Source organism: Ictidomys tridecemlineatus, chromosome X (assembly GCF_052094955.1).
Source record: "Ictidomys tridecemlineatus isolate mIctTri1 chromosome X, mIctTri1.hap1, whole genome shotgun sequence".
In the NCBI taxonomy this organism is placed as follows: domain Eukaryota; kingdom Metazoa; phylum Chordata; class Mammalia; order Rodentia; family Sciuridae; genus Ictidomys; species Ictidomys tridecemlineatus.
In genome coordinates, this window is record NC_135493.1 from 82,259,279 (window position 1) to 82,282,920 (window position 23,642).

The 23,642-nt window shown below is 35.4% G+C and overlaps 1 protein-coding gene across 9 annotated transcripts in view; it reads left to right on the forward strand.

Moving 5' to 3' along the window:
• Positions 1–23,642, forward strand: part of Klf8 (KLF transcription factor 8) — a 233,332-nt gene that overhangs the window by 108,990 nt on the left and 100,700 nt on the right. For 5 of the 9 annotated variants that reach the window (XM_078034786.1, XM_078034787.1, XM_040281494.2 and 2 more), the window contains one exon: positions 5,452–5,528. The exons of the other annotated variants lie outside the window; for them this stretch is intronic. The gene's annotated coding sequence lies outside the window, so the exon portion shown is untranslated. The remainder of the gene's footprint in view (positions 1–5,451; positions 5,529–23,642) is intronic. 9 annotated transcript variants of the gene reach the window in all.

A 23,642-nucleotide genomic window follows, 5' to 3' on the forward strand; every position in this document is an offset into this window, starting at 1 on the left:
GTTTTCTCATTTATTTGGTGCATTATATTACATATGAAATTGTAATGCATTATGATATATTAATACACTCATATAGCATAATTTGGTCAATTTCATTCCCCAGTTCTTTCCCTTTCTCTCCCCTTCTTACTACCCCTTCATACCCTTCTACTCTACTCATCTTTCTTCTATCTTTATAAGATCTCCCTTTGTTATTTCTTTTCTCTTTATAGCTTCTACAAGTGAGAGAAAACATTCAACCCTTGACTTGCTGAGTCTGACTTATTTCACTTAGCATAATGCTGTCCAGTTCCATCTATTTATCAGCAAATGACATAATATTCCATTGTGTGTATGTATATATATATATTTTTTTCTTTCTCCACTTATCTATTGATGGACCCTAGGCTAGTCCCATAACTTGGTTATTGTGGATTATGCTGCCAAAAACATTGTTATGCCTGTATCACAATAGTATGCTGGTTTTAGTTCTTTGGATAAATTCCAAGGAGTAGATAGTGAAGTTAACATGGTGGTTCCATTTCTAATTTTTGAGGACTCTCCATACTTCTTTATAGAGTGGTAGTTTTATTTTTTTTCTTTTAGCACTTGAAATATCACAGTCCAATCTTCCCCAGCCTACAATGTTTGTGCTACTGACAGTCAAATAGGGATTCCCTTTTATACGACTTAACTCTTTTGCTGCTTTTATAATTCTCTCTTTGTCTTTGACTTTTGATGGCTTAATTATAATGTGCTTTGGAGAAGACTGCTCTGGGTTGAATTTGACTGGGGTGCTTTATGCTTCAATGATCTTGATGTCCATATCTTTCCCAAGATGTCAGATATTTTCAACCAGTATGTTAATAAATATGCTTTCTGTGCCTTTCTTCCATCTCTTCTCCCTCTATAACTCTCATAATGCAAATATCTGTTCACTTAATTGTAGGACATGAATATTTTTCTTTACTTTTTTTCCTCTCTGTTATTACAAAAGACCTGTCTTCAATTTCAGAAATTATTTCTCCTATTTGATCTAGTTTGCTGTTGATTGTAATTTTTCAAATCAGTGAAGTCTTCCACTTTATTATTTCTGTTTAACTTGTGGTATCTGTGTTCTTGTTGAATTTCTCAGGCAGATTATGAATTGTTTTTCTGACTTTTTTCAATTGTTTATAATTCCTTTTATTTCATGAGCTTCCTTAAGATCACTGCTTTGAATTCTTTTTTCAAAAATTTTAAATTTGTTTTAATTAGTTGTACATGACAGTAGAATGCATTTATGTACCTTGATATATTATACATAGATGGGATATAAATTTTCATTTTTCAGAGAGTACATGTTGCAGAATCATATTGGTCATATAGTCACATATATACATACTATAATAATGTCTTTTTTATTCTACTATCTTTCTTATGCCAACATCCCCTCCCCTCCCCTCCCCTCCCTTCCCATCACTTTCCTCTACCTAATCTAAGGTAACACTATTCTTCCTTAGTGCCCCCCTGCCTTATTGTGAATTAGCATCTGCATATTAGACAAAACATTTGGCCTTTGGTTTTGTGGGATTGGCTTATTTCGTTTAGCATGATATTCTCCAATTCCAACCATTTACTGGCAAATGCCATAATTTTACTGTTCTTTAAAGCGGAGTAATATTCCATTGAGTATATATGCCACATTTTCTTTATCCACTCATTTATTGAGGGACACCTAGGTTGGTTCCATAGTCTAATTATTGTGAATTGAGCTGCTATAAACATTGATGTGGCTGCATCACTATAGTGTGCTGATTTTAAGTCCTTTGGGTATAAACCAAGGAGGGTGATAGCTGGGTCAAATTGGTGGTTCCATTCCCAATTTTATGAGGAGTCTCCAAACTGCTTTCCATAGTGGTTGCACTAATTTGCAGTCCCACCAGCAATGTATGAATGTGCCTTTTTCACCACATTCTCTCCAACATCTATTGTTGCCTGAATTCTTGATGATTGCCATTCTGACAGGAGTGAGATGAAATCTTATCAGACAATTTTTTTTGTTCTCACATCTCTATTAAAGTATTTATTTTTATAATCCTGGCACAATACAAGTCTTTTCTTTTATAACATAAATTTGCCTTTAAGTAACAGATAGTACAGGTAAAGCAGATTTACCTTATGAATAACCTTGGTGTCTAAACACTATTACACTGCCTTATACAAGTAGCAATATGATATGGAATATCAATGTGAATAGGTGGTAGAATGGAGCTAGGGAGAAATTCCTGATCCCCCATAATTCCAAAAGAAGGCAGTAAAGGAAAAAGTTATTTGAAAGGTGGGTGACACAAAAAAAATGTTCTAAGACCCATTACTACAAAATCTGAGACCGGGAGAGACTTGAAGATTGGTTACCAGAGTAGAAAATAAACAGTTTCCTAACCCCAAACCCAGACCTGGGTGGAAAAGGGGCCAGGAGCAAGAGAAAGAGGGAAAGGAAAAGCACAACCCCCCCCTTTAAAACAACTGGCAATCAATCAATCAATCAATCAATCAATAAAACATGACAGAAACAGCAGTGTCCTTGAAGCAAATCATGCAGTTTAAAACCAAATAGTGAATAGAAACCTATGTGAGGCAATCTCGAGCAAAAAGAGAAATGCTGGAGACATCATAATACCAGACCTCAAATTATATTACAGAGCTATTGTAATAAAAACAGCATGGTATTGGCACCAAAACAGATATGAATCAATGGAACAGAATACAAGACAAAGAGACAAATCCAAATAAAAATAGACAAAGGTGCCAAAAACATTTGTTGGAGAAAAGATAGACTTTTTAACAAATGGTGCTGGGAAAACTGGATAGCCATATGTAGAAGAATGAAACTAGATCCCCATCTCTCACTATGCATAAAAGCTAAATCAAAGTGGAACAAAGACCTCAGAATTAGACCAGAAACTCTGCAACTCGTAGAAGAATATGTAGTCCCAACATGCCAACTTGTTGGCACAGGTACTGTTTTTCTTAATAACACTTTTAACATGCAAGAAATGAAACAAAACAATAAGTAGGATGGCATCAGTTTAAAAAGCTTCTGTGCTGCAAAGGAAATGATTAAGATTGTGAAGAGAAAGGCCTACAGAATGGGAGAAGATATTTTGTACCTGTTCCTGGGATAAGGCATTAATGTCCAGAATATATAAAGAACCCCAAAGAACTTAACACCAGCCCCCCACAAATAACCCAAAAATAAGTAGGCAAGAGAACTAAACAGACACTTCTCAAAAGAAGAAATATAAATGGCCAACAAATATATGAAAAATGTTCAATATCTCTAGCAATCAGGGAAAATCAAAACTATATTGAGATTTCACATCACTCCAATCAGAATGACAGTTATCAAGAATACAAATACTAATAAGCACAGGAGAGGATTTGCTGGAAAGGGTACACTAATACATCATTGGTGAAACCAATCTGGAAAGCAATATCAACAGTTCTTAAAAAACTAGACATAGAATCACCATATGTCCAAAAGATCTAAAGTCAGCATAGGCATACAGGCACATCAATATTTATAGCAGCACAATTCACAATAGCCAATATATGAAACCATAGTAGGCACCCTTTAACAGATGAATGGATAAAGAAAATGTGGTATATATACACAATGGAATATTACTCAGCCAGAAATAACAATGAAATTGTGGCATTAGCCAGTAAATTAATGCAACTGGAGACTATTGTGTTCAGTGAAATAAGCACGTCCCCCAAAGTCAAATGTTTTCACTGATATGTGGAAGTTAGTCCAAAATAATTGGAAAAAAAACAAAGGGGGGGGGATTCTATCAACATAGAAGAAAAATCAGTTGAGTAAAGGAAATGGATTGAGGGGAGGGAAGAGGGATTGGATAAGGGAATAAATCTGACCTACCTTTCCTGTGTATGTATATGAATATACCACAATGAATCTCATCATCATGTACATCCATAAGATACTGATATTGAAAAAACTATAAATAAATAGCAGAGAAACTGTTGAGTAGAGGGAGAGGAACAGGGGGATAGAGGAGGGGTTGGGAAGAAGTAGTAAAGGGGACTGAATCAGAGCAAAATATTATCCACTAATGAAGACATTTTTTAAAAAAAGACAGTGAGGCACTGGGTTCAATTCTCAGCACCACGCATCAATAATAAAATAAAGGTCCATTGACAACTAAAAAAGTTTTTTAAAAAAGACAAGCAATGCAACCACCATATGACCCAGCTTCTCTGTTTCTTGATATTTACCCAAAATAATTAAAATATGCATACTATAGTGATACATGCATACCAATGCTTATAGCAGTGTAATTCACAATAGTCATGTTATGAAATCACCCCCAGGTGCTCATCAAAAGATGAATGGAAAAGGAAAATGTGATAGTATACACAATTTTCTCATCCACAAAGAAAAATGAAATTATGTCATTTTCTGGTAAATGGATGTAACTGGAGAACATTATGCTAAGTGAAATAAGCCAGACTCAGAACGTCAAGGGTCAGATTTTTTTTTCTCATATGTGGAAATTAGAGAAAAATAAGCAATTTTTTAAAAAAGGGGGAATATTCAATGAAAATAGAAGGGAAAGTATTGAAGTAGAGAGTGTGATTTGTGGAGGAAGGAGGAAGGATGGGAAAGGAAAGGAATTGCAAAATGAAATTGACCAATTGATTATATGTGCATGTTTGAATATGTCACAATTAATTCCATATATATATATTTTTTTTCATAATGTACCACTTAAAATTAACTAAGTAAAATAAAGACCAATAGGATAGAGGAAGGGGATCAGGGGGAGGGAGATGGGGAGGGAAAGAGAAAGTACTGGGGATTGAAATGGAACAAATATGCAAGTATGGATATGTCAAAATGAACCCCATGATTATGTATGACTATTATCCACTAATAAAGACATTTTTTAAAAAGACTGGAGGGAGACCTGTTGGAGGTCTTCATAATTACTTTGCTGAGAGATAATTTTAGGTTAACCTAATGTCATAGCAGTGGAAAGGAAATAATTAAATGCATTGGAAACTTATTACAGATATAGAACAATAGCTACATCAAAAAATCAACCTTGTCTTAGGATTGGCGGTTGAGGGTGTGTTGGTGACATTCTCCAAACAAAACTCACACGAGGGGAATTAAATTCTTTGAGTTAGCTCTCCTATCTAAAATCCCATCCTCTCCCCATTTCCCTTTCTATTTGTTTTTAGAATTTAGCAGCAACCTGTATTTTATCATTTTTTAGTTTGCATAACTTCACTAGTATATTAACTTCCATGGAGAGACAATTTGTTTTCTGTTGTATCTCTAGCCCCTAGAACAATGCCAAATACATACTGGTTCCTGAATAAATATTTAATAAATGAGAAAAAGGAAAAGATAGATTGAAAACCTGTACCTAGATCATAGTAAATTCTGTGGCCTCCACTCTCTAGGTCTGGAGACAAAAGAAGGCTTTGATGAAGCTATTTTGAAACCCCATACTGGTGATTTCATTCACACTATCACACAGGTTAGTAATATTTATTTTATGCATGCAAATCCATTTCTCAACTTGCTCCTGAGCTCCAATGTGATTTGTTAAGCTCACATCCTGTTACCCTCTGTGCAAATTATCTGCAAGGACATTGTTAGACAGTCAATATGTACTTGAAGTACAATGGTTCCAATTGGCTTCTCCTTAGAAACTGTTTTCATTATTTTATTCTCAAACCAATACAGGTTTATATAAAAGAGGCCTAGTAAAAAGGGAAAAACATGTGTTTTAGAGTATGAGAAATTGTACCTGTGTTCAAATGCTTCTTATCCATTTACTAACTGTGACTTTAAAAAGTAATTTAATCTCTGTATGGTAGGGTTTTCTCATGTATCAAGTAGATATAATAATATGAATTATTTCAGTTCATGTAAACGTCTAGTATTTTGCAAGCAGTTAAAAGTGGTACCTTTGAAAAATATTAGCTAATGCTTATTTAATTCTTATACATGCTAGGCACAGAGCTAATGGGCATGAACTCATATTTCCACAAAAACCTCATGAGGAGTTACTACTCTATTTCCTTAAATCTAAGTTAGCATACATTATTAAGATGAACTGTTATTTTATATACCATTGTAAAAGAAAAATGACAATTAAACTATGATACAATGCCATAAGAATAGTTTTCTAGAATGTGTAAAATGATCTCCTGCCCATTGCTTTGATGTATTCCAAAAAGAATTTGGACTAAACTGAGAAAATGCCCCAAATCACAAATCATCAGGTAAACACAAATCAAAACCACAATGAGAGATCACTTAAAATGGAAAGCATGATCATTACCAGAAAACTAAAGGTAACAAGTGCTAATCACATTGCCATTATTGAAAGCCATGTGGAGTTTCCTGAAAAAATCAGAAATAGAATCCATCAATCCCACTACTGTATATTTCCAAAGAAACAGAAATCAGAATCTTTTATTGATGCATATTAATTTGACAGAATAGTGGATATCATTGTGGCATATTCTTACATTCCTATAACATAATTTGATCAGTTTCATTCCTCAAATCTTCCCCTTATCCTCACCTCCCCCTTCCAAAATCCCATTCTTTTACTCTTCTAAATTCATAGCATCCATTGACTCCCTGCTATATTTATGGTATTCTTCCCCTGACACAAACACACAGCATCCAGATATGAGAGAAAACATGATACTTATGTTTCTCAGTATGGCTTACTTCACTTAATGTGATTTCCAATTCCATTCATTTTCCCATAAATTGCATAATTTTCTTGATGTATATGACTGAATAATATTGCATTGTGTATAAATACCACATTTTCTTCATCTGCTCATCTTTTGGTGAACAATAGGGTGATAACTAGGCAGGATTGGCAGTTGAGTGTGTGTTGGTGACATTCTGCAAACAATGTGTATATGAATCATGTTATGATAAACATAAGTATATGTGTTTCTCTAAAGAATGCTGAGTTTATTTCAGAAAAATACTGAAGAGTTGATATAGCTGGATCTTATGGTAGTTTTAGTTCTAGTTATTTGAGGAACCTCCATTATGATTTCCATAGTGACTGTACTGATTTATGTTCCCACCAATATTATATAAGAGTTCTTTTTCCCCACCTACTCACCAAGGTTTATCAGTATGTATGTTCTTGATGATTGCCATTCTGGATTAGGTGAAATGGAATCTCAGTGTAGTTTTTAAAAATTTATTTATTTATTCTAATCAGTATATATGACAGCAGAATGCTCTTTGATTCTTTGTACACAAATACAGCACAATTTTTGACTTCTCTGTACCCAAAGTAGGGTCACATCATTCATGCAATCATACATGTACCTAGGATAATGATGTCCATTTCATTCCACCATCTTTCCTATCCTCACACCCCCTTGCCCCATCCAAAGTTCCTCCACTCATCTCATTCCCCCCTCCCATTAGGAATTAGCATCCACTTCATCAGAGAAAACATTTAGCCTTTGGTTTGGGGGGATTGGTTTACTTAGCTTAGCATGTCTAACTCCATCCATTTACCTGCAAATGACATAATTTTATTCTCCTTTCTTGCTGAGTGATACTCCATTGTGTATATATGCCATAGTTTCTTTATCCATTCATCTATTGACAGGCATCTAGGTTGGTTCCACAGTTTGACTATCATGAGTTATGCTGATATAAACATTTATGTGTCACTGTAGTATACTGTTTTTAAGTCCTTTTTATATAGAACAGGGAGTAGGATAGCTGGATCCAATGGTGGTTCTATTCCCAGTTATCTAAGGAATCTCCATACTGCTTTCCAGATTGGCTTCACCAATTTGCAGTCCCACCAGCAATATATGAGTGTGCCTTTTCCCCCACATCCTTGCCCACACTTATTGTTGTTTGTATTCTTGATAACTGCCATTTTGGCTGGAGAGATGAAATCTTAGAGTAGTTTTGATTTGCATTTCTCTAATTGCTAGAGATGATGAACAGTTTTTCATATATTTGTTGATTGATTGTATATCTTCTTCTGAGAAGTGTCTGTTCAGCTCCTTAGCCCATTTATTCATTGGGTTGTTAGTTTGTTTGTTTGTTTTTGGTGTTAAGTTTTTTGAGTTCTTTATATATCCTGGAGATTAGTGATCTATCTGACATGCACATGGCAAAAATTTGTTCCCAAAATGTAGGTTCTCTGTTCACTTCATTCATTTTTTCTTTTACTGAGAAGAAGCTTTTTAGTTTGAATCCATTTCATTTATTGATTCTTGATTTTATTTCTTGCACTTTAGAAGTCTTGTTAAGGAAGGAAGGGCCTAATCTGACATGATAAAGATTTGAGCCTACATTTTTTCTATTAGGCATATGGTCTCTGGTCTAATTCCTGGGTCCTTGATCCACTTTAAATTTTCTGCATGGTAAGAGATAGGGGTTTAGTTTTATTTTGCTATGTATGGATTTCCAGTTTTCCCAGCACCATTTGTTGAAGAGGCTATCTTTTCTCCAGGTGTGTTTTTGGCACCTTTGTCTAGTGTGAGATGACTGTATTTATGTGGGTCTTTGTCTCTGTGTTTTATAGTCTATACCATTGGCCTACATGTCTATTTTGGTGCCAATACCATGCTGTTTTGTTAGTGTAGTTTTGTAGTATAGTTTAAGGCCTGATATTCTAATGCCTCCTGATTCACTCTTCTTGCTAAGGATTGCTTTGGCTATTCTAGGTCTCTTATTTTTCCAAATGAATTTAATGATTGCTTTTTTCCCTATATCTATAAGGAATGGTCTTGGAATTTTAATTGGAATCTCATTGAATCTGTATATTGCTTTGGGTAGTATGGCCATTTTGATAATATTAATTCTGTATATTCAGGAGTGTAGGAGATCTTTCCATCTTTTAAGGTCTTCTTCAATGTCTTTCTTTAGTGTTCTGTAATTTTCATTGTAGAAGTCTTTCATCGCTTTTGTTGATTCCCAAGTATTTTATTTTTTTGAGGCTACTGTGAATGGGGTAGTTTTCCTAATTTCTGTTTCATATCCCTGAAAGTATACATCCCTGATGTATAGAAATGCATTTGATTTATGGGTATTGATTTTATATTCTGCTACTTTGTTGAATTCATTTATTAATTCTAAAAGTTTTCTGGTGGAATTTTTTGGATCCTGTAAGTATAGAATCATATCATTGGCAAATAATGATACTTTGAGTTCTTCTTTTCCTAATTATATCCCTTTAATTTCTTTCATCTATCTAATTGCTCTGGCTAGAATTTCAAGAACCATGTTAAATAGAAGTGGTGAAAGAGGGCATCCCTGCCTTGTTCCAGTTTTTAGAGGGAATGCTTCCAATTTTTCCCCATTTAGAATGATGTTGGCCTGGGGTTTAGCATAGATAGTTTTTATAATGTTGAGGTATGTTCCTACTATCCCTAGTTTTTCTAGTGTTTTAAACGTGAAATGGTGCTGTATTTTGTCAAATGCTTACTCTGCATCAATTGATATAATTGTGATTCTTATCTTTAAGTCTATTGATGTGATGAATTACATTTATTGATTTCTGTATGTTGAACTAACCTTGCATCCCTGGGATGAGCCCCACTTGATCATGGTGCACTATTTTTAAATTTGTTTTTGTATTGTGATTTGCCAGAACTTTATTGAGAATTTTTGCATCTGTATTCATCAGAGATATTGATTTGAAATTTTCTTTCCTTGATGAGTCTCTGTCTGGGTTTTGGTATCAGGGTGATACTAGCCTCGTAGAATGAGTTTGGAAGGGTTCCCTCATTTTCTATTTCATGGAATAATTTGAGGAGTATTCGTATTAATTCTTCTTTGAAGGTCTTGTAGAACTTAGCTGAGAATCTGTCTGGTCCTGGACTTTTCTTTGTTGGTAGGCTTTTGATGGCATCTTCTACTTCCTTGCTTGAAATTGATCTGTTTAAATTGTGTATGTACTCCTGGTTCAGTTTGGGTAGATTATATGCCTCTAGAAATTTGTTGGTGTCTTCAAGGTTTTCTATTTTACTGGAGTATAAATTTTCAGAATAGTTTCTAATTGTCTTCTGTATTTCAAAGGTGTCTTGTCGTGATATTCTCTTTTTCATCACAAATTTTAGTAACTTGAGTTTTCTCACTCCTTTTTGTTAGGGTGGCTAAGGGTTTGTCAATTACATTTACTTTTTCAAAGAACCACCTTTTTATTTTGTCAATTTTTTGAACTGTTTCTTGCGTTGGGTGGCCTGTTTGGTGATGGCACACTGTGGCATGTGGCCCTGTCTGTTGTCCCACAGTGGAGATTACCAGTCAGAAAGGTTATGGCAGTGGCTACAGTGTTCCAAGATGGAGGTGGTTTGGGTGCAGCCACACGTTGGTGGTTAGGGAACCCCAGTGCAGTGTTCCTAACCATGTGGGCACAATGGTTCCTGGCTCAGCACAGGCTGGTGGTTCCCGTCCAGGCTCCACGTGAGGTGGGGCATGCAGGATTCAGTTCAGGCTCTGCACAAGGTGGCCTCAGGGTAGTTTTGATTTGCATTTCCCTTATAGATAAATAAATATGAAAAAAATTTCACATAATTGTTGGCCACTTGTAACTCTTCTATTTTCCCATTTATTGAATGATTTTGGGGGGAATTAAGCTTTTTCATTTGTTTCTTTATTCTGGATATTAATCCTCTGTCAGAGTAACTGGCATTCTTGATAATTGTCATTCTGACTGGAGTGAGATAACAATGAATGTAGATAAGGATATGGGGAAAAGGATACATTCATACATTGTTGGTGGGACTGCAAATTGTACCACAACTCTGGAAAGCAGTATGGAAATTCCTCAAAAAAAACTAGGAATGGAACCACCATTTGACCCAGCTATCCCACTCCTCAATATATATCCAAAGGACTTAAAAACAGCATACTACAGTGACACAGCCACATCAATGTTTATAGCAGCTCAGTTCACAATAGCTAAGCTATGGAGCCAACTAGGTGCCCTTCAGTAGATGAATGAATAAATAAAATATGGGGCTTTCTTTGAATCTGCACATCCCTTTTGGTACTTTGACTATTTTAACAATACTAATTCTGCCAAAAAATATACATGGGAGTTCTTTCCATCTGCTACTGTCTTCTTCAATTTCTTTTTTTTCTTCTTTTTTTAAACATCAGAAATTTATTAGTTGCTCAAAACATTACATTGATCTTGACATATTATATATCATACTTTTGTTTCAAATGGGGTATGAATTCTTAATTTTCCCCCGTGTACAGATTGCAGGATCATGTTGATTATACAGCCATGTTTATACATACTGCCATACTAGTGTCTATTGTATTCTGCTGCCCTTCCTATCCCCTTTCTATCTTCCCTCCCCTCCCCTCCCCTCCCTCTATCCCATCTATCGTAACTCATTTCTCTCTCTTATTTTTTTTCTCCCCTTCGCCTCACATCCTCTTATATGTATTTTGTATAACAATGCAGGTCTCCTTCCATCTTCTGTGCAATTCCCCCTCTCTCTCTCATTCCCTTCCACCTCTTGTCCCTGTTTGATGGTAATCTTCTTTTCATCCTCTTCCTCCCTGCTCTATTCTTAGTTGCTCTCCTTATATCAAAGAAGACATTTGGCATTTGTTTTTTAGGGATTAGCTAACTTCACTTAGCATAATCTGCTCTAGTGCCATCCATTTCCCTGCAAATGCCATGATTTTGTTATTTTTTAGTGCTGAGTAATATTCCATTGTGTATATATGCCACATTTTTTTATCCATTCATCTATTGAAGGGCATCTAGGTTGGTTCCACAGTCTAGCTATTGTGAATTGTGCTGCTATGAACATTGATGTAGCTGTACCCCTGTAGTATGCTCTTTTTAGGTCTTTTGGGAATAGTCCAAGAAGGGGTTCTTCAATTTCTTTTTTCAATGTTCTGTAATTTTTCTCATAGAGATCTTTCACCCTTTGTTCAGTTTTACCTAGTATTTTTTATAACTCTTGTGACAATAATCAGTTTTTACCTATATAATTGGATTTTGAGTAACATTTTCAAGACTTTATGATACATATACCACCTAGATTACTTTTTTAAAAAAAATTTGTAGTTGTAGATGAATAGCATGCCTTTATTTTATTTGTTTCATTTTTATGTGGTGCTAAGGATCAGACCCAGTGCCTCACACATGCTAGGCAAGTGCTCTACCACTGAGCTATAGCCTCAGTCCACCTTGATGACTTTTAAGAGATCCATATACCACTTATACTTTTAGTTTCTTAAAGATTTTATTTATAAATTCTACTGTATTTTTACTTAGTTTTATTCTTAGCAGTGATGTCTATATCTACATCATATACTTACAGATTAGATATTTTATGGTGTATATTGGTATAAATGCATGATCATTAAATAAAAAATAATTCATCTATATACCAACCAAAGTCATCTCATGTCCCACCAGTGATATAAATTTCAGGCTTTGAGTATTCTTGGGGCACTGCAACTTTTGTCTTTTCCTGATTAATTTATTCAGGGATTATTTATTGTGTCTACTCTATGATAGGCACTGTTATAAGTGCTAGGGATATAGCAAATAAAACTCCTTTTCCCTTATAGAGTTTGTCTAGTGCATGGAAAGAAAGATGAAAAACAAACAATTTTCATACATTAGTAAGTGCTATAGAACACACACACACACACACACACACACACACACACACACAAAGATGGAAGGTTAAAAATAATGGCAATACCTTAGCTATGATCGCTATGCAAAACTGGGATGAGTACATTCCAAGAAGGAATAGCAAACACAAAAGCCATGGGGTAGGAATGAAGGGGGTATTTGGAAAACAGCCAAAGGCCCATGTGGCTTAAGCATAGTGAATGAGGAACATATTACCAGGAAGTAAAGTTTGAGAGTTAGATCTTGTTAGTCACTTTGGTCTTTATAAGCCACGGTTAAAAGTTTTAATTTTATTCTAATTATAATTGGAAGTACTGGAAAATATTAAGAAAGAGTATGATATAATCTAATTTGTGTTTTTAAAAATCACCCTGGATGCTCCATAGAGAATGGAATGTAGAGGAACCAGGAAGACCAATTAGGATTCTGTTATAGGTGAGAGATGAGTGTAGCCATGAGTAACCTGTTAGCAGTAGAGATGGAAGTGATCAGATACAGAATATGTTTGGGTGATAGAACTGACATTTCATGATTAGCTGAATATGGCAGGAAGGGAAAAGGAGAATCAAAGACTCTACAGTTTTTAGCCTGTGCAACTGGCAGAATGATGGCACCATTAATTGAGATAAGTAAAACTCAGGAAAGATAAGGTTTGGGGAATAAAGCAATGCTTCTACTTTGAACATGCTAAATTAGAGATGCTAATTAAACATCCACATCGAGGTATCAAATGGTTTAGGTGTGTATGCAAATCTGATGTTCAGAGAAGAGTGCCAGGATAGATGTACACATTAAGAGTTATCATTAAGATGGTTTACCAAGCCAAGAGCCTGGATTGAGTTGACCATAGGAAATATTGTATGTAGATACAGAAGGCCATGTTTGAGTCTCGAGACCTTTCAATATAGCAAAGAAATTAACCAAATTAACCTAATAACACAAATATAAAATTATAAACCGTGATATTTCTTGCTACATAATGATTCCAGGCCTTTGGAAGGACTAAAATATAACAAGGAGAATAATATTGAGCTGTGACTTTTCTTGCTCTACCGCAAAATTATTGTATGACCTTGCCCAAGTGCTTGCCCCTTTGAAACCTCAGTTTAATTTGCTAAATAAAGGGTATTTGCAATTACATAAACTCGGATTTGTAGATCTCTGTGATTCAGCAGGAAAGACAGTAAACATTGGGTTATGACTATCTCTGTCAAGATAAGCAAATAGTACAATGATTTCCTTTATATTTAATATGGGCATAGATATAATTTTATGTAATATGTGTGGGATAAAGCAAATTATTTTCCTGTACATCAGTTTGCCTATCTGCTATGGAAGCAAAATCAGGGACTAAGAAAAATTTTGGTCCATAGTTCTAGAAATCCCTTCTTTTCCAGGGTTGCCTGAGATAAAAGGGAGGAATATGTCAAGTGGTGGGGAGAATAATTAAAATTTTACACAAACCATGAGTAGTGTGGTATAAAGAATACTAAATTTGTCTTTAAGAGCCTTGGCTTTTAGTTTTACTTTTTACTCAGTGACTTGGCTTATTTGTGTGTGGTCTTTTCACCTATAAAATGAAGAGATTTTGCAGCTCGTTCTTTCCTGGTAAAGTTTTAAAATTTTGAAGGGTTATGGATTTCTTTGAATATATAATAATATGCATAAATGAATTCTGTCTTCCATTCGTGGTAATGTATTTTTCTCTTTAAATTATTTCATTTTCAAGTGAATCCATTAAAAATTGTCAACTATTGATTTTTCTTATTCTGAAGATTAAAATAGACAAATCTGAAAAGGCACATATTGCTGAGAATTTTTGTTAGTGAGTCTAGATTTGGGAGTCAATAAATAAAGTTTCTTTAACATGTTGGAAGACATAATCAAAGGAATCTTTATTCCCTGTACATTTTAGAGTGGTTCTATGCCTGATTAATGAGTGATAGGGGTGGACTTTAACATTCTCAGAGACTGAATAATCAAACTAGAAGTGTCCTCAAGACATATGGGTAGTCATTATGTAGTAAACTATCTTTCAGTATAATGAATACACCCCTGGTGAAATGAAATGGTTATCAGGGTCCAAATATAACATTTCCATAATAATAATATCACTTACTGAGTATTTACCTTGTGTCAAACAAAGTTCTAAGAACTTTGTTTGAAATATATCATTTAAAATATATGACAGTTCTATCAGCTAAAATCTTCCTATTACTTTTTCCAGTGAGAAAACTGAAACACAGAACACATGAATATCATACCCAAGGTCATACAGCTAATAAGCGGAAGGGTAAATGTTCAACATCTGTCCTTTCCTGTCCACCCAAAAGCCTTTCAACTAGTTAACACCCCACTAAAATTATCAAATACACTTAATTAAATATGAACCTATCTAATGGGTAGTGAGCTTATATCCAGAGCAGCATTTCTTCCCTGATATGTATGATTCTTTATTCTGTGTTTTCCAAGCTCTATGCCCTGGGCCCCAGACTATGTCTTCTCTAAAATTAAGGCTGTTACTACTTGGAATGATGCTGCTTTGATAGTCTTAGATGTAGCATTTGGCCAAAGGGATCTTGGCTGCATAGGTGAATGCTCATGTAGAATGCCATCTGGAAGGAATGGCTATGAGTAGGTTGAGCCAGCAGGGATTCTGAGAGAATGGCTGGATCTATTGCAACATAGTATTTATGCAAAAGTAGCCTGAGAGGAGCCAATTAGAAGAATTGATGAAAGGAATAGTAAAAATAACTACTCATTGAGTGGAAAATATCCACTCCTTTGAGAGCTGATTTTGAGCTTCTTCCTATGGCTTTCCTTTTCTTCCAGAAACCAGTGTTATAGCCAGAGTTCCAGAAATTGCAGCTTACTAAAAAGAACCTGGAAAGCTTGGGTGAGGGTAGTTAAGGGAGAAGGTGAGGGCAAGGGATGTAGGTCAATGTTAGAGTGCTTATCTCCCATACACAAGGACCTGGGTTCAGTCTCCACCACTGTAAAGAGAGAGGGGGGGAATGAATCAGTAATGTTGATTTTCTCCTCACATTTATTGAATTATAATTGGGAAATGAAAATTGAATGTATTTATGGTATACAGTGTAATGTTCTTATGTATCTATATACTAGGAAATGATTCTCCCAATAAAGCTAATTAACACATCCATCACTTTACAAAGTTATCATTCTCTTTGTGTGTATACTGAGAACATTCAAGATCTGCTCTCTTAACAAATTTCATATAAACAATTCAGTATTATTAACAATAGTCACTGTGCTCACCACAACTTTTGAGAACTGAATTTGGGCTATGTAGCTTGTACTAGAGACTCTGGGTATCTGCCATTGTAAGATAAGTTTTAATTCATTTTGGAAATTATTTTCTTGAAAAAGCCATTTGGAAAGAAAATTTCTCTGAGAACTCTGTGTGATTATAACAGGAGGCAGATGAATAAAGAAAGTTCACAGGGCAATCCAGAGTTCAGGATCATTATACTCACAGAGTCTCAGACTGCTTCCTGCTTTTCTCATTATTTCTCCCAAATGCAATTGAGTTAAGGAAATGAATTGGGATTGGGTTGTGTACTTGGTCAAGATCTTGGTATAGAATGTGCAAGAATTTGAAATGTTTTTTCCTTTGATATATTTTAACAGTTAATAAGCATCATAACATGTTAGAACTTTTATACTTTCTTTGATGCAATATCTTGTTCATAGTAAATTATTATAATGAATATTTAAATAGTTTTTCTGATAACCTACAATTCTTCAAGCCCTAGAACACCTTGTAAAAATCAGAGACATTGATATAACTATCCTAGCTCATTTCAGTACAAGTAGTACCCTCCTGTTTTAGCTTTCCCATTTCTTCCATTTGAGCCACCTGTTGAATATTTGCATGATCCTCTTTGAAATAAAATCCATCCAACAAATATTTCCTGAGCATCCACTATATTACAAGTATGTGCTGTGTGCTGAGCAACAAGTTCAATTGTCAGGCAGAATTGGGGCTTTACATTCACTGAACTTTTGCATTCTGTGACAAAATCATGATCCTGTTCTCTGTACAGAATTTAAATTTAGTTTGTCCAGCTCTATTATCTCTGGAAAGGTATACAGGAAGAACTTGATTGATTAAAATACATCTAATCTCAGCTTACCATTAATTCCAGACTCTTCCTTAATCAGAACTGTTAGGAACAGTGGGACAATTTGTGTCACCTTCTTGTTAAACATGTTACTTTCAGATAGTCGAATTTAAAAAGTAAAATTGTATAAAAGCAAGATATTTGCAGGACCAGCATGTTGAATAATTAGTTCTTGATTGACTAAGAGATTGGCTGTCTCCCTCTAGTGTTTCTTCAAATTGATTCATCTTTAACTTTTTAATCTAATCCATTTTATAGAGTAAGATAGTGGGCTCCAAAGTCAGGCTGCCAAATTTAATTCCTTACTTCTCCACTTAAATTAGTTTTTTCAGGCTGCTATAACAAAGTCCATAGACTGGGTGACTTATAAGTAACATAAGTATATTTCTCATAGTTCTGGAGGCTGGAAAGTCTAAAATGAAGATGCCAGCAGATTTCATTAGCTGGTAAGCATCCACTTCCTGGTTCATAGAAAGGCATCTTTTCTCTGTTTCCTAACATGGTCTCCTATGGGAAGGGGCAAGGGATCTCTCTGTGACATCTTTTATAAGGTCATTAATTCCATTCATGAAGGTTCTGCTTTTGTGACATAATCATCACCCACATGTTCTACTTCCTAATATCATCACCTTGGAAATTAGGATTTCAACATATGAATTGGGAGGGGACACAAATATTCAGTCTATAGCAACTTCTTATCTGTACATCCTTAGATAAGTTACTTAGCCTTTCTGAGTACTCAGTTTACCTACCCTATAGGGCTACTATAAAGGTTGAAAAGGAGGTAACATATGTAAATACAGTACCTAGTGCTCAGTGTAAATTAGCTATTACTATTAATATGTGCTATGAGAAATTAGCTGCTAAATTATTTTACCCCATAAAAGACTTAGAAAGCCAGATAGACCTCAAATAATGAAAATAAGAACTTATAAATGCTTACTACTTTTTCTATTCTTAACATACATTTATATTTTTGTAAGGCTCTCACAGTTTTGCTTTCATTTATTCACTCTAAGATCTATTAGACATACATAGAAATTTTGACTTGAAGCCTAAAGAGATTAGGTGACTAGCTTAGGGTCACCCCTAATAGCCTAAATCTCTCAACTCCACATTTTATATTCTTCTACTACGGATGACGCAGCAACCTATTGTTCTTTATAAGTTATCAGTGAAAATGTTGATCATTTTTATCATTGATAAATTATAATGGAAAAACTTCCTTTTTATTTTATTTTAATTTTTAAGTATTTATAACAGATTTATATTTTTTATTTTTCACATTTTACTAGTTCATTATAGATGTATATAATGATGAAATGTGTTGTTACATATGTGTATATACACACAATATTATAATTTAACCAATACTATTCCCCAGCATTTTCCCCTCCCTCTCTACTTGCCACCTCCCCTTCCTTTCTTCTACTGATCTCCCTTTGATTTTCATGAGATCCCTGCCCGCTTTCTTTTCCTTTTTCCTCTCTAGCTTCTACATATGAGAGAAAACAAATGACCCATGACCTTCTGGTTTGACTTATTGTACTTAAATAATGGTCTCTATTTGCAATGGCAAAACTTCTTTTGATTGATGAAATTTTGCCAATAGTAATTTTCTTCTTCCTGAGTACATAGTAAATATTTTTGAAGCTGTGTACAGTTGTTTTTCTATTTCTCCTTTTTGTCCCCTTTGGCCTTTGATAAAGGTTGTATATGTGAGGTCTGTGGTAACTGAACTGGGACTGATACTGTGCCAGGAGCTTCTAATTTAGATTTTTTTTTAATTGTGTGCACACATTTATGTGCTGTATATATGTATATCTCAATCACAATCACATGTGTTTAATGTATGTTCATAGGCTTATAGAGGGGTAGGGGAAGAAAAAGGCATAAGAAACCTCAAATGAGAAGAAATTCCTGGAGAAGGGTGGATATAGAGTGTGTTGGATATAATCCTGTTCTGCAGGACCCAGACTAGTTTTTCTTAAATCTATGAAACCTCTCTCATCTGAGCCCTAGAATCAAGAGGTATTTGTCATAGTTTGTGTGTGAAAGAAAGAGGAAGAAGTCAGGGATTGGTCTACTTCCAACAAAGCCTTCTTCCCTCCTGCTGGCATTCTCTTTGACAGAAGAGAGCTTTGATTTCTTTTGCTGAAGTATGAGGAGGGGGAGGATCACTGAAGGGAGTGAAGAAGTAGCTGGCATAGCTACCCAATGTTCAGAGATCCTAATGGGAGAGCTGAGGAGGCAGTCCAGGAGAGGCCAGCTAAAGCAAGCTGGCTGTGAAAGAGCCATCTCATTACCACAACAGGTTCCACTTATTTTCAGTTATTTAAGAGCATTTGGGTTTTCCCCTCACATTTTTATTGGTGCATTATATCTGTACATACTGATGGAATTTGTTGTTACACATACATACATGCACACAATATACAATATAACAATAGAGCATTGGGTTTTAATTTTTGTTTTGTTTTATTATAGTTAGTTCTTCCATTGTGCGTACAAGCAAAAGAGTAGGTTGTGGGAATTCAGGTTTAGGTATTTAACATATGTTCATAGGCTTATAGAGGTGTAGGGGAAGAAAAAGGTGTAAGAGCCAAGGAAATATTCTTTGGATACAAGGAGGCACTTGCGATGATCATCTTCTACATGATAGTTGCTTCATTTGAGCCTTTTGATACCGCTGGAGGGTATTTAGAAATTCATTTACATTTTGTGTGTGTGTGTCTTTGTGTGTGTGTTTTCTTATCTTTTCAAATTTATCTTTGCTTGGATGTCACTAGCATTACTTTCTGAGTAGCCGCTTTCCACTATTTCTACTTGTATTCTGGCCATTTCCACTTGCATTCTTATTCCTATTATGATTTGACTACCTTGGAGGGCCTGCCTTCCCCATTCAGCTCTATGTCTATATCAAAGGATGGATTAGGAAATGGAATATGGCTTCTCCATAATTCCCATCAGTAACCAAAACCACACCACATAAAAACAATGTAGATAACATTCTTTTAAGTGAATAATTGACATTTTGTCAATCTTACATCAAGTATGAATGAAAGCATCTTTGAAAGCTATTTTTTAAGTAATTTATAATCTACAATGTTAAGTAAAACAATATACTCTCAATGTAAATACAACCTCAAGTATCTTAATCTCATTTCCTACCTTATTTTCTACCTGCTTTCTCCCCTAAGCTCCTCTGATGTGGGAATTCTGGATGCCACAATTACCTTGCTCCCTTTTCTCTGCTTGCACCACCCAATTGCAATCCTCATGCCCAAAATGCCTGGCTTTAGGTAGAATGTCCATATAAGCTATGGCCCTCTGGAAGGCTCATATTTTCATTGTCCAGCCTTGGTAATATAAGAAGCTTTCATTTAGTCCTTTCTACTTTTAAATAAACATTATTGCCCACTCTCCAGCTGACCTTTGTGCAGTGGCTGATCTTAAGGTAGAACCCATTCCAGGCAGATGGCCAGGCCTCTAATTTTCTGTGCTTCTAGTACTTGCATGAATGAATAGGGAGGGAGAAGAAAGAGAAAAAGGTCCCCACCCAAATGGCCTTAATCCAGGTCCTGCATTTATAGTAGTGCTGCAAAATTGCTGTGGCCTCTAATCCTTGGGATGAGAGGTATTGCCAGCCCCAGAAACATGTCTTTGATTGTCCCTCCAACCACTAGCCACCACCCCCCAATGTAGGGGCTTTCACCTCCTCTTTTTTATGAAAGTGAAAAGAAAATATACCCCACTTCCTCCCCTTTGAGTCCCAGGGAAGAATAAATGCTGGGATTTGGAGGGCATGTTTCCAAGTAAAGGTGAGAGTTTGACCTTTTTCATATTTTCTCAAGGATCCCGCTGGTTTCTAAGCAGTGTGAGTACAGCATGCCCTGGACCTAAAGAAAATACTTTATTCAGACCCTACACATATAAGACTTCCTCTTCAAGGCTGTAAAAGGGATATTAAATAGGGAAAAGAAGGAGAGAGCCTGGAAAAGAAGAGGCTGGAGGAAGGGTAAGCTGAAGTAAGAGAAACTAGAGTAAAGTGAAGAAAGGGGAGATGAAAGGGAAAAGGAAGGTCTCTGAGTGGGCAAGACTGACCTATTTGTCTATTTGTATTACTGCTTTTGAATATCTGTCATGAATCGTTTAGTTTTCATGTGACTGTAATTCTTGCAGCTTGACCTGAAAGCTCTGTTCTTCTGACCTGAATTTTTTTTCCAAACACAGAGAAGCAGCATTTTCACTTATCCTGTCATGTTTTTGCATTCTTTGCTTTTTCAAAGGCAGCCAGTAAAGGAGGATAATTAGAGAAGAGCCACATGGCCTATCTTGGCTGAATTTTAGGATCAGATAGAGAATACTTGTCCCAGCCAGGACCTGATGGTTGTTTTAGAAAAAATATACTTTTATTTTATTTATTTAGTTTTATGTGGAGCTGAGGATCGAACCCAGGGCCTCACACATGCTAGGCAAGCACTCTACCGCTGAGCCACAACGCCAGTCCCCTGATGGTTTTTAATAGTGCAAGAGCACCTATGTACTTTTGATGTGCTCTGTAGCATACTTCAGAAAGCAATTGATAGTTCCTAGAGAATGTGATCTTAAATGAAAGGACCCTCATTTCAGGGAAATTACCCACTTAATACCTTGAAAAATCACTTTCAACTATCATATGATCCATGTATCCCACTTTTGAGTATATCTCCAAAGGAAATGAAAATACCAAAGAGATACCTGAACACCAAAGTTTTGATGGGCACTTATAATTATAGCTGAGATATGAAATCAACCTTTGTGCCCATCAACAGATGAATAAATAAAGAAAATAAGGCATATATACACAATGGATATTACTCATCTATAAAGAACAAATTCATGTCATTTGCAGCAAGATGGATGGAGCTGGAGAACAATATGTTAAATGAAATAAGTCAGACACAGGAAGACAAGAACTGCATATTTCCACTTATATGTGGAAGTTTAAAAAGGCAACCTGAATATAGAATAGTGTTAATGAAAATTTTTTTAAAATTTTAAAGGACATCTTACTTGCCTTGGCTCACTTATATCCTTTATTGCTTTTCTTACTTTGGTGGTTCTAATACTGTATTCTTCATATACTCCCACGTTCTCCCCCTTCACCCTAAAAGACACTTATACACAATAAGTGAATGAAGTTGAAGAGGTCAAGAAAGTTGTAAGATGCTTGCCTTACTGACATCACTAATGTCTTGTATAACACAACTTCTGGCATGAATACTCTCCATTACGCTTCCTTTCAATATTTTTTCTATATGTTTCTTAAGCTTTCTCCCCTAATGTATTTGGCAGAAGGGCAGTGAAATCTCCTTACTTTTCAAAAGAGTTACCAATCTTGTTTAGCCATGAAATAAAACTGATGAAGTCTTGATCCTGAGCATATGCCTGAAACAAACTCTGACCTCTTTATTGTTATAATTCTTCTATCCATTGGATGAAAGCAACAAGCTTGGGCAGAGGGCACTAATAAGAAAATAAGAGGAGAGTTAGTTAAATGAAGGAATAAGTGAAGGGAGATTGATATGTGGAAGAATGATGAGGTCTCACTCGTTGAGGGAAGGAACATATTTTTCATCAATAGGTTATTTATTTCATAAAGTATAGAATATGGTCTCTAGATTTATTCTCTACACAATAGGAATATTTTGCACAAATGGCACCTACCTGACTGACCTCTCTTCTTAGCCATTCCTGAACTCTGCTTAACTCTGGGGTTGGATACTGATAACCTATTTGCACAAAAAGGAAGATGAACTAAAGAATTATTTTCTAAGGTACTGATGGCATTTTGATATGAAAAAGTCTTTTGCAAAAAAATCTTTTGCAAAATGATATCATAGCACAGTAATAATATTAATTAAAATTTATTGAAGCATATTCTATTTGCCAAGCTCTGTTCTGATAACTTTACATTTATAAATCATTTATTATGCTCATTTTCAAGTGAGGAAACTGAGGCAGTGAAATTAAGTAACTCCCTTTCCCCTGGCTTTCTTAGGTCTACTTACCTTGCTCTACTTGTTCATTTCTCCTTTGTACATTTATTGTTTATTATCTGCCCCCCAATAGAATGCTGGCTTTATGAAAGTAGGGATCTCGATCCATTTTGTTCAATAAGGCATCCAACGTGTCTAACATGAAGCTTTGCCCATATTAGAACCTCATTTAATATTTGGTCAAGGAAAAACTTGCTCAAGTCTATGCAACTTGTGAAGAACTGAGTCCATATTTTAACACAGACAAGCTGGTTTCAGTATGCTTTCTTAACCACTAGACTATACTGTCTCTTTACCTGAAGTATATGAATTATTCATCAGTTTCTGGTGCCATATAAAATATGATGCTTTCCACAGCTGCCCTTATAAACCATAGACCCATTGTGGTATGTGTAGGGAGAGGTCAGTGGAGTCTTTTGCATCATTGCCAAGGGATTTCCTTGGGAGACTTCCCAGCATGCATCAGCTGTTGTGGGCTCAGTTTAGCTTGGCTTATGTACAGTGTGGTCATTCTGGGTAAAGAAGGGTGATGTCACAAGGGATTGTGCATTTTCTGTTGAGTCTTGGCATGGCTAAACTCAGAGAAAATGATTCTTTTGTTTAATGCAACTGTGACCTTTTGGTGTCTAGTCCTTTCACATTCTCAGTCCCCTTTCCCAAGTCATGAGAAGAACTTTCATGATGAAGATCAAAAGTCAGAGGAAGTTCAACTGTGGATTTCATTTAGAAATGGAAATGCACTTCAATATCACTTCAGAAGGGTCTTTATATGCTGAGTTGATTTT